At 41.0% G+C, this 14,372-nt stretch overlaps 1 pseudogene; it reads right to left on the reverse strand.

Moving 5' to 3' along the window:
• LOC113613082 (N-acetyl-D-glucosamine kinase pseudogene) overlaps nucleotides 1-14,047 on the reverse strand; it is a 33,209-nt pseudogene extending 19,162 nt beyond the window's left edge.
• Between the last annotated feature and the right edge of the window lie 325 nt (nucleotides 14,048-14,372).

The raw sequence follows: 14,372 nt of genomic DNA on the forward strand, positions 1-14,372 counted from the left end.
GTCACCCATTCTCCCTATAATTTTTCAGCTTAATTTGTATTTCTAATTAAGTTTTTGTGTGTATTCTACCCCATCATCAGTGTAATCTTTTCCAGATTTTTACTTTGGGGTCACTATATGCTTCTTCTGTGCATTCTAATTTTATATTCTCTATCTGGTATTTCCAATAGCTGAAGTTCTTGAGGGCCTAATCTCTTATCTCAGCTAATTTTTCCTCATGGCTGGTGTGTTTTGTAATTTTGGATTGTGATTATCATGTTTGCCTGAACTTTATATGTTAATTTACTGTTTTGGGGTTTCCCAAACCAATTAGAGGCTGAATTTTAATCCCAAATGCAGATTCATAACCTGTAGTTATGAATCTCAGAGGTTATTATTATTATTTTTTTTTGCGGTACGCGGGCCTCTCACTGTTGTGGCCTCTCCCGTTGCAGAGCACAGGTTCTGGACGTGCAGGCTCAGCGGCCATGGCTCACGGGCCTAGCCTATCCGCGGTATGTGGGATCTTCCCGGACCGGGGGGTGAACCCGTGTCCCCTGCATCGGCAGGTGGACTCTCAACCACTGTGCCACCAGGGAAGCCCCTCAGAGGTTATTTTTATTTTTGAACACCCTAAGTCTGTGCCAAGACAGACAAATCTCTTTGTGTTTCCTCTTTGCTGATAGGCAGACAACATTTTTCTAGCCTTCTTTTTCAGTGTGTGTGAGCACTGGGACTTCAACTCCAAATCCCTATCTTTTGCAAGTTCAAGGTCTTGTTTTCTGTCTCGAGGTTGCCCTTAAAACCCAAGCATTTAGAAAATGGGAAGTGTCAACTGCTTTAAAGCCAACTGCACTTTCAGTGTCAGGCTACAACTATGGTTACAACTTGCTTTTTAGACTTGGCCCTTGGGAATTTTCCATACTTTTTTTTTTTTTTTTTTTTAATGAATTCAGCTATGCGTTGGAAAGAATGGCTATTATATTTGATCCAGTTTTTCTAAGTATCTTATAGAAAAGAATTTGAAAATATCTAGCCTGCTCTTCCTTTAAATTTTCAATCCTACCTACTTGCATTTCAGAATTTTTTCCATATCTTGTTCTGAAGCAATGTAATAATATTTATTGAATGCCTTTTATATGCCAAGTGTTTTATATTTGTGATCCCATTTTCTTGTCATCTTTACTGTAATTCTGATCATATCGTATAAATAAGACCCTATCTGTTACTTTCTGTGTCCACCCCTTGTGTATATCCTGCATAGTGCTATGATATTGACTTGTAATAAGAAATACATATTTGGTCTTCACCCAGTTGAGATCCTAAAACTCTTGGAATTTCCTAAGTGATGAGAGCTATTACGGTGTTTCTTGTTATGTTAATTAGGTGACTTTTGGACCCCACCTAATTGGGGGCGCTGGTTGCCAGGAGAATAAGCCAGGTGATTAGAGGGTCGGAACTTACAGTCCTACAATCTGACCTCCTGGGATGGTAGAGAGTCTGGAGGTTGAATTCATCACCAATGGCCAATGATTTCGTCAAGCATTCCTATGTAATGGGCCTCCATAAAAACCCAAAAGGACAGGTTGGTGAACTCGTGGAGATTCAGAAAGAGTGGTGTGCCTAGAAAGGGCGTGGAAGCTCTGGGCCCTTTCCCCATACTTTGCCCTATGCATCTCCTATTTGGCTCTTCCTGAGTTATACCTTTTTATAATAAGCTGTTAATATAGCGAGTAAAATGTTTCTCTGAGTTCTGTGAGCCACTCTAGCAAATTAATCAAACCCAATTTGATTCACTGGAACCTCCAATCCATAGCCAGTGACAGCAATGGTGATAGACACATAGGTAATATGTACCTATTTTCAGATAAGGACCTGAGACCAGGGAAGTGAAGTGACTTGTCCAAGTTTATAGAGGTAGTCAGGGATTGAGTTGTAATAAAAGATCAGATGCCCAAATCCATCCCCACTGCCACTGGGACGCTATTTATTTCATTAGTTTCTGGGAAGCCAAGGTGACTAGCTAAATTATGAAAGTGGTTTGATTAAATGATAACTGAAATAAATTTTCACATCATTAATTTCAAATTACATTTAATTTTAATGCTGTTAGATGATTTATATTGTACAGAATTAAAGAAATTTCATAGAATCAGCACAACAGAGTAAAACTTCCAGGCCCTATTGATTATACATTGTGCCAATTTTTGTACCATCTCTGAAAAGTAGGTAACATTTATTTTGGAAGGTATTTTGAGTTCTTACCTCATGCAAGAGAAATATTAAAAACCATTGTGCTTTATTTCTTCCCTCCCCTACTTTTCTTAGTCCCTGATATAAAGGAGAAGATTGGCAAACTATTGTTTTTACTGAGTCCATTATAAAAATCAGTTTATTATTATTTCTAAAAAACCCATGAAAATTAGCAAGTTGAAAATGTCTTATTCTTAAAATTCTCTAAAATAGATAAAAGTGCCTTGCTTTGACTAATCTATTACAGTTTTCTGTAATAGATTTAAGACGAGGTATTTAAACTGGAGAACATTTTCTGCAGCAGAGGCTAAACTATCAAATTGGTGATCAAAGTCAAGTGAAGGACTTCCGGGAAGATGGCAGAAGAGTAAGACGCGGAGATCACCTTCCTCTCCACGGATACACCAGAAATACATCTACGCGTGGAACAACTCCTACAGAACACCTACTGAACGCTGGCAGAAGACCTCAGACCTCCCAAAAGGCAAGGGACCCCCCACGTACCTGGTTAGGGCAAAAGAAAAAACTAAACAGAGACAAAAGGATAGGGACGGGTCCTGCACCAGCGGGAGAGAGCTGTGAAGGAGGAAAAGTGTCCACACACTAGGAAGCCCCTTCGCGGGTGGAGACTTCGGGAGGCGGAGTGGGGGAGCTTGGGAGCCGCGGAGGAGAGCACAGCAACAGGGGTGCGGAGGGCAAAGCGGACAGATTCCAGCGCAGAGGATCGGGCCGACCGGCACTCACCAGCTGAGAGGCTTGTCTGCTCGCCCGCCGGGGCGGGCGGGACTGGGAGCTGAGGCTCCGGCCGTCCCTCTTTGTTTCCTGGTGCACAAGGAGAGGGGATTAAGAACGCTGCTTGAGAGAGCTCCAGGGACGGGCGCGAGCCGCAGCTAAGAGTGCGGACCCCAGAGACGGACATGGGACGCTAAGGCCGCTGCTGCCGCCGCCAGGAGGACTGTGTGCGAACACAGGTCACTAGCCACACGCCCTTCTGGGGAGCCTGTGCAGCCCGCCACTGCCAGGGTCCCGGGATCCAGGGACGGCTCCCCGGGAGAGCGCACGGCGCGCCTCAGGCTGCAGCGTCACGCCGGCCTCTGCCGCCGCAGGCCCGCGCCGCACTCCGTGACCCTCCCTACCCCCCGGCCTGGGTGAGCCAGAGCCTCCGAATCAGCGGCTCCTTTAACCTCGTCCTGTCTGAGCAAAGAACAGACGCCCTCCGGCGACCTACACGCACAGGCGGGGCCAAATCCAAAGCTGAGCCCTTGGGGACTGTCAGAACAAAGAAGAGAAAGGGAAATCTCTCCCAGCAGCCTCAGAAGCAGCGGATTAAAGCTCCACAATCAACTTGATATACCCTGCATCTGTGGAATACCTGAATAGACAACGAATCATCCCAAATTAAGGAGCCCTGTGGATGAAAGGCTCTTGGTGCTGCAGCCAGGACTCAGTGCTGTGCCTCTGAGGTGGGAGAGCCAACTTCAGGACACTGGTCCACAAGAGGCCTCCCAGCTGCACATAATATCAAACAGCAAAAATCTCCGAGAGATCTCCATCTCAACGCCAGCACCCAGCTTCACTCAACGACCAGCAAGCTACAGTGCTGGACATCCTATGCCAAACAACTAGCAAGACAGGAACACAACCCCACCCATTAGCAGAGAGGCTGCCCAAAATCATAGTAAGTCTACAGACACCCCAAAACACACCACCAGACGTGGACCTGCCCACCAGAAAGACAAGATCCAGCCTCATACACCAGAACACAGGCACTAGTACCCTCCACCAGGAAGCCTACACAACCCACTGAACCAACCTTAGCCACTGGGGACAGACACAAAAAACAACAGGAACTACGAACCTTCAGCCTGCAAAAAAGGAGACCCCAAACACAGTAAGATAAGCAAAATGAAAAGACAGAAAAACACACAGCAGATGAAGGAGCAAGATAAAAACCCACCAGACCTAACAAATGAAGAGGAAATAGGCAGTCTACCTGAAAAAGAATTCAGAATAATGATAGTAAGGTTGGTCCGAAATCTTGGAGATAGAATGGACAATAGAATGGACAAATTGCAAGAATCAGTTAACAAGGACCTAGAAGAACTAAAGATGAAGCAAGCAACGATGAACAACACAATAAATGAAATTAAAAGTACTCTAGATGGGATCAATAGCAGAATAACTGAGGCAGAAGAACGGATAAGTGACCTGGAAGATAAAATAGTGGAAATAACTACTGCAGAGCAGAATAAAGAAAAAAGAATGAAAAGAACTGAGGACAGTCTCAGAGACCTCTGGGACAACATTAAACGCACCAACATTCGAATTATAGGGGTTCCAGAAGAAGAAGAGAAAAAGAAAGGGACTGAGAAAATATTTGAAGAGATTATAGTTGAAAACTTCCCTAATATGGGAAAAGAAATCATTAATCAAGTCCAGGAAGCACAGAGAGTCCCATACAGGATAAATCCAAGGAGAAATACACCAAGACACATATTAATCAAATTGTCAAAAATTAAATACAAAGAAAACATATTAAAAGCAGCAAGGGAAAAACAACAAATAACACACAAGGGAATCCCCATAAGGTTAACAGCTGATCTTTCAGCAGAAACTCTGCAAGCCAGAAGGGAGTGGCAGGACATATTGAAAGTGTTGAAGGAGAAAAACCTGCAACCAAGATTACTCTACCCAGCAAGGATCTCATTCAGATTTGATGGAGAAATTAAAACCTTTACAGACAAGCAAAAGCTGAGAGAGTTCAGCACCACCAAACCAGCTCTACAACAACTGCTAAAGGAACTTCTCTAGGCAAGAAACACAAAAGAAGGAAAGGACCTACAATAACGAACCCAAAACAATTAAGAAAATGGGAATAGGAACACACATATCGATAATTACCTTAAATGTAAATGGACTAAATGCTCCCACCAAAAGACACAGATTGGCTGAATGGATACAAAAACAAGACCCATATATTTGCTGTCTACAAGAGACCCACTTCAGACCTAGAGACACATACAGACTGAAAGTAAGGGGATGGAAAAAGGTATTTCATGCAAATGGAAACCAAAAGAAAGCTGGAGTAGCAATTCTCATATCAGACAAAATAGACTTTAAAACAAAGACTATTAGAAGAGACAAAGAAGGACACTACATAATGATCAAGGGATCGATCCAAGAGGAAGATATAACAATTGTAAATATTTATGCACCCAACATAGGTGCACCTCAATACATAAGGCAAATACTGACAACCATAAAAGGGGAAATCGACAGTAACACATTCATAGTAGGGGACTTTAACACCCCACTTTCACTAATGGACAGATCATCCAAAATGAAAATAAATAAGGAAACACAAGCTTTAAATGATACATTAAACGAGATGGAGTTAATTGATATTTATAGGACATTCCATCCAAAAACAACAGAATACACATTTTTCTCAAGTGCTCATGGAACATTCTCCAGGATAGATCATATCTTGGGTCACAAATCAAGCCTTGGTAAATTTAAGAAAATTGAAATTGTATCAAGTATCTTTTCTGACCACAACGCCATGAGACTAGATATCAATTACAGGAAAAGATCTGTAAAAAATACAAACACATGGAGGCTAAACAATACACTACTTAATAATGAAGTAATCACTGAAGAAATCAAAGAGGAAATCAAAAAATACCTAGAAACAAATGACAATGGAGACACAACGACCCAAAACCTGTGGGATGCAGCAAAAGCAGTTCTAAGGGGGAAGTTTATAGCAATACAAGCCCACCTTAAGAAGCAGGAAACATCTCGAATAAACAACCTAACCTTGCACCTCAAGCAATTAGAGAAAGAAGAACAAAAAAACCCCAAAGCTAGCAGAAGGAAAGAAATCATAAAAATCAGATCAGAAATAAATGAAAAAGAAATGAAGGAAACAATAGCAAAGATCAATAAAACTAAAAGCTGGTTCTTTGAGAAGATAAACAAAATAGATAAACCACTAGCCAGACTCATCAAGAAAAAAAGGGAGAAGACTCAAATCAATAGAATTAGAAATGAAAAAGGAGAGGTAACAACTGACACTGCAGAAATAAAAGAGATCATGAGAGATTACTACAAGCAACTCTATGCCAATAAAATGGACAATCTGGAAGAAATGGACAAATTCTTAGAAATGCACAACCTGCCAAGACTGAATCAGGAAGAAATAGAAAATATGAACAAACCAATCACAAGCACTGAAATTGAAACTGTGATTAAAAATCTTCCAACAAAGAAAAGCCCAGGACCAGATGGCTTCACAGGCGAATTCTATCAAACATTTAGAGAAGAGCTAACACCTATCCTTCTCAAACTCTTCCAAAATATAGCAGAGGGAGGAACACTCTCAAACTCCTTCTACGAGGCCACCATCACCTTGATACCAAAACCAGACAAGGATGTCACAAAGAAAGAAAACTACAGGCCAATATCACTGATGAACATAGATGCAAAAATCCTCAACAAAATACTAGCAAATAGAATCCAACAGCACATTAAAAGGATCATACACCATGATCAAGTGGGGTTTATTCCAGGAATGCAAGGATTCTTCAATATACGCAAATCTATCAATGTGATAAACCATATTAACAAACTGAAGGAGAAAAACCATATGATCATCTCAATAGATGCAGAGAAAGCTTTTGACAAAATTCAACACCCATTTATGATAAAAACCCTGCAGAAAGTAGGCATAGAGGGAACTTTCCTCAACATAATAAAGGCCATATATGACAAGCCCACAGCAAACATCATCCTCAATGGCGAAAAACTGAAAGCATTTCCACTAAGATCAGGAACAAGACAAGGTTGCCCACTCTCACCACTCTTATTCAACATAGTTTTGGAAGTTTTAGCCACAGCAATCAGAGAAGAAAAGGAAATAAAAGGAATCCAAATCGGAAAAGAAGAAGTAAAGCTGTCACTGTTTGCAGATGACATGATCCTATACATAGAGAACCCTAAAGATGCTACCAGAAAACTACTAGAGCTAATCAATGAATTTGGTAAAGTGGCAGGATACAAAATTAATGCACAGAAATCTCTGGCATTCCTATATACTAATGATGAAAAAATCTGAAAGTGAAATCAAGAAAACACTCCCATTTACCATTGCAACAAAAAGAATAAAATATCTAGGAATAAACCTACCTAAGGAGACAAAAGATCTGTATGCAGAAAATTATAAGACACTGATGAAAGAAATTAAAGATGATACAAATAGATGGAGAGATATACCATGTTCTTGGATTGGAAGAATCAACATTGTGAAAATGACTCTACTACCGAAAGCAATCTATAGATTCAATGCAATCCCTATCAAACTACCACTGGCATTTTTCACAGAACTAGAACAAAAAATTTTGCAATTTGTATGGAAACACAAAAGACCCCGAATAGCCAAAGCAATCTTGAGAACGAAAGAAGGAACTGGAGGAATCAGGCTCCCAGACTTCAGACTATACTACAAAGCTACAGTTATCAAAACGGTATGGTACTGGCACAAAAACAGAAAGATAGATCAATGGGACAGGATAGAAAGCCCAGAGATAAACCCACGCACATATGGTCACCTTATCTTTGACAAAGGAGGCAGAAATGTACCGTGGAGAAAGGACAGCCTATTCAATAAGTGGTGCTGGGAAAACTGGACAGCTACATGTAAAAGTATGAAGTTAGATCACTCCCTAACACCATACACAAAAATAAGCTCAAAATGGATTAAAGACCTAAATGTAAGGCCAGAAACTATCAAACTCTTAGAGGAAAACATAGGCAGAACACTCTATGACATAAATCACAGCAAGATTCTTTCTGACCCACCTCCTAGAGTAATGGAAGTAAAAACAAGAGTAAACAAATGGGACCTAATGAAACTTAAAAGCTTTTGCGCAGCAAAGGAAACCATAAAGAAGACCAAAAGACAACCCTCAGAATGGGAGAAAATATTTGCAAATGAAGCAACTGACAAAGGATTGATCTCCAAAATTTATAAGCAGCTCATGCAGCTTAATAACAAAAAAACAAACAACCCAATCCAAAAATGGGCAGAAGACCTAAATAGACATTTCTCCAAAGAAGATATACAGAGTGCCAACAAACACATGAGAGAATGCTCAACATCACTAATCATGAGAGAAATGCAAATCAAAACTACAATGAGATATCATCTCACACCAGTCAGAATGGCTATCATCAAAAAATCTAGAAACAATAAATGCTGGAGAGGGTGTGGAGAAAAGGGAACCCTCTTACACTGTTGGTGGGAATGTAAATTGATACAGCCACTGTGGAGAACAGTATGGAGGTTCCTTAAAAAGCTACAAATAGAACTACCATATGACCCAGCAATCCCACTACTGGGCATATACCCTGAGAAAACCATAATTCAAAAAGAGTCAAGTACCAAAATGTTCATTGCAGCTCTATTTACAATAGCCCAGAGATGGAAACAACCTAAGTGTCCATCATCGGATGAATGGATAAAGAAGATGTGGCACATATATACAATGGAATATTACTCAGCCATAAAAAGAGACGAAATTGAGCTATTTGTAATGAGGTGGATAGACCTAGAGTCTGTCATACAGAGTGAAGTAAGTCAGAAAGAGAGAGACAAATACCGTATCCTAACACATATATATGGAATTTAAAAAAAAATGTCATGAAAAACCTAGGGGTGAAACAGGAATAAAGACACAGACTTACTAGAGAATGGACTTGAGGCTATGGGGAGGGGGAAGTGTAAACGGTGACAAAGCGATAAAGAGGCATGGACATATATACACTACCAAACGTAAGGTAGATAGCTAGTGGGAAGCAGTCGCATAGCACAGGGAGATCAGCTCGGTGCTTTGTGACCGCCTGGAGGGGTGGGATAGGGAGGGTGGCAGGGAGGGAGACGCAAGCGCGAAGAGATATGGGAACATATGTATATATATAACTGATTCATTTTGTTGTGAAGCTGAAACTAACATACCATTGTAAAGCAATTATACTCCAATAAAGATGTTAAAAAAAAAAAAAAGTCAAGTGAATATCACAAAGAATATCCATACCTGGAGAAAGTATGCAGCAAAGATTAGATTCTCAGAATAGATGAGTAGATACTGTATGCTGAGTAGAAAGGCAATTTTGGGTCTTTTTAGGCTAAATCAGTCTGTAGCAAATTGTAGGTCACCACTGCTGCGGTTCATTCTCAGATGGAATTTGAAATAAATGAATACATGTGCTCTCTGAGTATAAAGTTTCTGACTTATAGTGCCTTTTTCAGTTTTGTGCTATGAAAAAAGTGATTCCCATTGTCTGAAAGAGTAGTTTTCTGTAGGGTCTGGAAAACGTTCTTATACTTTTAATGGCAAATTTTAAGATGTTGTCTACAGGGTTCTATATTGTACAGCTGGAGTCCATTTTACAGGAAGCGTGGAGCCTTGATTATTGGATGGGTTTTCATGGTGGCATGCACAGAGAACAACTTTTCAGTCTTTAGAGTCAGAGTGTGTTTGCTTATGTTAGGTCATAAATCAATGCTATTTTAATTGCAAAAAAATGAAATACCAAATATTTTGGCAATATAATTAAAAAAAAATAGACAAGGAGTTGTAAAAGCTAACATTTAGGGGAAAGAATCTTTCCAAAATAGGACAGTTTTGAGTGACAGTATGATTTTAACATGCCTTACGAATTACCATGCAACTCTTTAGGTCAAGCACGATATTAGATTGAAGGCAGGGACATCTCTTCTTCATTTTTTATCGTCTCCGCTCCTTCTACACCTGGTCAGTCGTGGATGAAGGTCTTTGGAGACATCCACCTAAATGATCACGGATGAGCCTCCGCTCGAACATTTTTCAACACAATTACCCCCACCACACCAGGCAGCCCATTCTGGTTTTGACGGCTTAGGCGGAAACTTTTTCTTCTCTTGAGTGAACACGTGCTCTCCTCTAACTGGAACTGAGCAGAACCCTGCAGTGCCCCCTACCCCCAAGAACAAAGGCCCCTCTATGTCCCCTGCCTCTCATTTGTAGAAAAGCTGAAGTCTCCCAGGCCTCCCAGAATCACAAGAGAGCAGGCTCAAGCAGTTAATGATTAGGACAATGGAGTCACAGACTCAGTGTCTGATGCAAGAATGGGATTAACACTATTGCTCATAATAATCTATATCTTTGTTGGCGTAAGAATGACTGTAGTTTGCTCTGCCCATGTATATAAGCAGGCAACTAAAACTGTCAGCAAAGAGATGCTACAGACCCATGTCGACATTTTTCACTCTAAGAATTTGATGCCCTCTCTCAGCAGGAAGCAGTTACAGCAGATGGGCCTTTGCCCCTAGTCTCATAGAAATGGAATGATGTCTGACAGTGGGGATTTGTAAGTGGCTTTTTTGCCCCTTTTCTGTTTGTTTGTCTCTGTTTTCCTCAGACCTTAATCATAAAAATGAGATCACTAGGTAACATTTAACCTAACTCCCGCCTTGCCTAACCTGTTGACTCCTTTCCTGGATTAAAAGGAGTAGGATTCCACAGGGGCCAGAGGACAGCCAGTGGCAGGTGGACCAGGTGGGCAAGACAGCATCCAAAGGAATCAGGAAAAGTCAGTGGGTCTGCACACAACGGAAAAATGACAATCTAATCTCTTACCTTAATGATTAACTGAGATTGTTTCCGCCTTTTCCTTTAAAATATCGCCATGGCTGAGCAGAATCTTTGGAGATGGTCTTTGGCCAAGAGTCCACCTCCTCCTCAGATTGCTGGCTTTTATGAAGAAAGCAACTTTCCTTTCTACCGACACTTGCCCCTCGATTGTCTGCTTTTGAGTGGTGAGCAGCCGAATCTGAGTTCAGTAACAAAAATTCCTCATGCCGGGCCTGTCCTCTGAGGCCTCAGAGAACAAGTCTGACCCTTCTTCCATGTCAAAATCCCTTTAGACATTTGAAGGCAAATACAATGACACAAAATTTGAATTATGGTGAGGCAAGTATCACACCATAAATTCAGATTCTGACTTCTTCCTTTCAGGATTTTGAAGAGGTTTCTTCTATGGGTTACCTTCTCACTCATTTAAATCATATTAATCTTGTAGTCACCTAAAATCCCTGTGCCTTTCTCTCATGCTCTTAAACATTTCCACCCACCCTTGAGAAGTTAGACTTTGAAACTTGCATTTATCCCTCTTAAATTTCTTGTATTTAGCTTATCATTTTGGCTTACCAGAATCTTCATGGATTCTTCTTATATTATCTAATGATCCCCTAACACTCTTTTAGTCTCCTCTCTCATCACCCCCACCATCATATACCCTGCTCCATACATACAATCAGAAATATAATTCTTGGAACAGGTCATGCTTTATCTCACTTTGAGTGAATTGAGACATACTGTCGCACACACTGTTTTGTGATTGCGCATACTGTTTTGTTGCACACACTGTTTTGTGATACTTCTCCTTTTCTCCTCTGCTAACTTTTATTCTTCAAGGCTTGACTGAGACATCACTTTTTTTAGGACTTTGTTTATTACTGGGTGACGTGGCCCACTTCTGAGCTCCTATACTACTCTGTATTTATGTTAATACTAGCACTTATCAAACTACATTATAATGGTCATACCCTTGACTTCTTTTCCTCACTAACCTGTAAGATCCTGAATGCAGGAATATATATTTTTTCACCATTGTATATTCAGTGCCTAGTACAATGCATGGCATATAGTAGGCTTTCACTATGTATTTCTTGATTCAGCTAGCCTCACCAAAGTAATAAGAAGCATATGTATACAGCCAAGGAAGTTGCCTATGATGTGCCTCATTAAACCCTGCTCCCTCAATCCATAATCTGTGTTTTAGACTCTGGTCATTCAACCAGTTATGAATCCACCACACAGAGTCACTTCCAGCACAGGTCTTATCCCATGTCTAACAAGGTCATCACCAAATATAATGAAACTCTATCAAATGCCATTCTGAAATTCAGTGATATTATGCAAATGGACTTCACCTGACCTATCAGTCCTAGAAATGAAACATTTGTGTCGATCTTGAACTATAATGGTATTTAATTCTTATGCCCAGTTTTTTGTTGATCTTTCCCTGTATTGTTTATAGAATACTTTAATCTCATCTCAGTTTTCTGTAGATTTTATTTGTATTTTCAAAACATCTTTAATAAATTTAGAATACCTGATTTTTTTAACAAATATTAAGTATGTTTATGTTATCACTGATCTTTGTTTTTTAACTCTACCTTACAACCCCCTTTCTTAAAATGAAACTTAAGTTTTATTTATAGTTTAAAGGAGTCTAGAGAAAGGGAATTAACCTTGATGAAGTACATGTATGCCAGATACTTCCCCCTTGAATTATTGCTTATTCCTCAGAAAATACTGCAAAGTAGATTTTATTAAACCTGTTTTATATAAGAGGGAAGTAGGACATGAAGTAAGGAAGGGACAGAGTTGACACTGGAATTCAGTTAGATTTGATTCTAAAACAGAGAACCTCTGTGAGAATCTGATGAAAGCCATAGCCCGCTTCCCAGTAAATGCACGTAAGTCACATATCTATTGGTGTTCTCTGTTATAAGCTACAGAAATGAATCCGATTTTGAAATAGAAAGAAGACTTTATGTTTTTAAGACATTGGTAGCTCACAGAACCTCTGGGAGATCTGTAGAATCGGGAATGAGACTAGGCAACCAGGAAGAAATGTCCAAACCCACCCTTACAGAAGTGTCTGGTGAGGGATCCGTTGCTATACTTCTGTGAAGCACTAGAAGATGCAGTTTGCACTGCTATTTCTGGAATTTAGTGTTGTTGAAGCCACTGCTGCCACCCCATTTTTTTTTTTTTGGAAGTGGGTAAAATGTGTTTATTTTCTTCTATTTGTGTGTATGTGTGTGTATGTGTTTAAGGAAAAGGAGAAAAAGCCTCCTCCCTTCCAGGACCCAGTGTCTACTGGGCTTGGAGGCGGGTGGAGCCAGGGCCAAGCACCCCTACTAGAAGTTGTAGAGTAGAAGGTGGTGGCGTTAACTCTGTAGTCCATGAGAAGGGGGTGCTGCATGTGTCTGAACCCTAGGCTGCCCCGCCCAGTGAAGAGAAGTGCCACAGCTTCATCAGGGTGAAAGTAGAGAAGCAGTTCTGAGCCAGGATCTCTGCCTTGGGTCAGTGCCAAAAGGAAGTCTTCCTTCAGCAGCTCCCAGCTCTTCCATAAGGAGCCCACAAACAGAATGAGAAGGCCAGTCTCCTGTTGGAACAAGACCTGGTCAATCCCAGGTAATATTGCCATGGTGTGTCTTCCCAGCATCCACGCGGCCTTCCTGAAGGTATAACAAGAAAGGAGAGGGACTTCCCTGGTGGCGCAGTGGATAGGACCCCGTGCTCCCAATGCAGGGAGTCCAGGTTTGATCCCTGATCAGGGAACTAGATCCCACATGCATGCTGCAACTAAGAGTTCACATGCCACAACTAAGGAGCCCGCCTGCTGCAACTAAGGGGTCCACGTGCTGCAACTAAGGAGCCGGAGAGCCACAACTAAGGAGACTGTGAGCCTCAACTTAGGAGCCCACCTGCTGCAACTAAGACCCAGTGCAACGAAATAAATTAAAAAATGACAACAACAGCAACAAAACATTAATGTGTCTTAAAAAAAAAAAACAAGAAAGGGGAGCTACCTGCTGAGCACCTCCTGCAATTTTAACAGCAAAATCCAGTAAACCTGCATTTATCAAATATAGGTGAGTGAGGATTCCTAGCTGATCTGACACCTGGAAATAGTTGAACATGGTGGGCAGTGTCATGAGGAGCTAGGCTGTGCATCGTCAAACACAAACACACCACTAACTTGGTCCTGCAGCAACAAGCATCAGTACTTGTTGACATTACAAACGTGGACGCATAGCAACCATCATCTGCACCTTGTTGACACTGCTAATAGGGCCTGCCTCCTGGGTCTGCAAGCTGAGCAGCTGCACAGGGTGCCATGTTCAGAAGGGCTCACACTTGGTTTAATGCTCTATTATCACCGCCTTGGATTGCTGAATCATTTTTGCACACTGGTCTCCACATTTTCACTTTGCACTAGGCCCTGTGAATTACGTAGCTGGTCCT

This window comes from Aethalodelphis obliquidens, unplaced genomic scaffold (assembly GCF_003676395.1).
Source record: "Aethalodelphis obliquidens isolate GAN/ISIS:26980383/991018 unplaced genomic scaffold, ASM367639v1 scaffold84, whole genome shotgun sequence".
NCBI classification, from domain to species: Eukaryota; Metazoa; Chordata; class Mammalia; order Artiodactyla; family Delphinidae; genus Aethalodelphis; species Aethalodelphis obliquidens.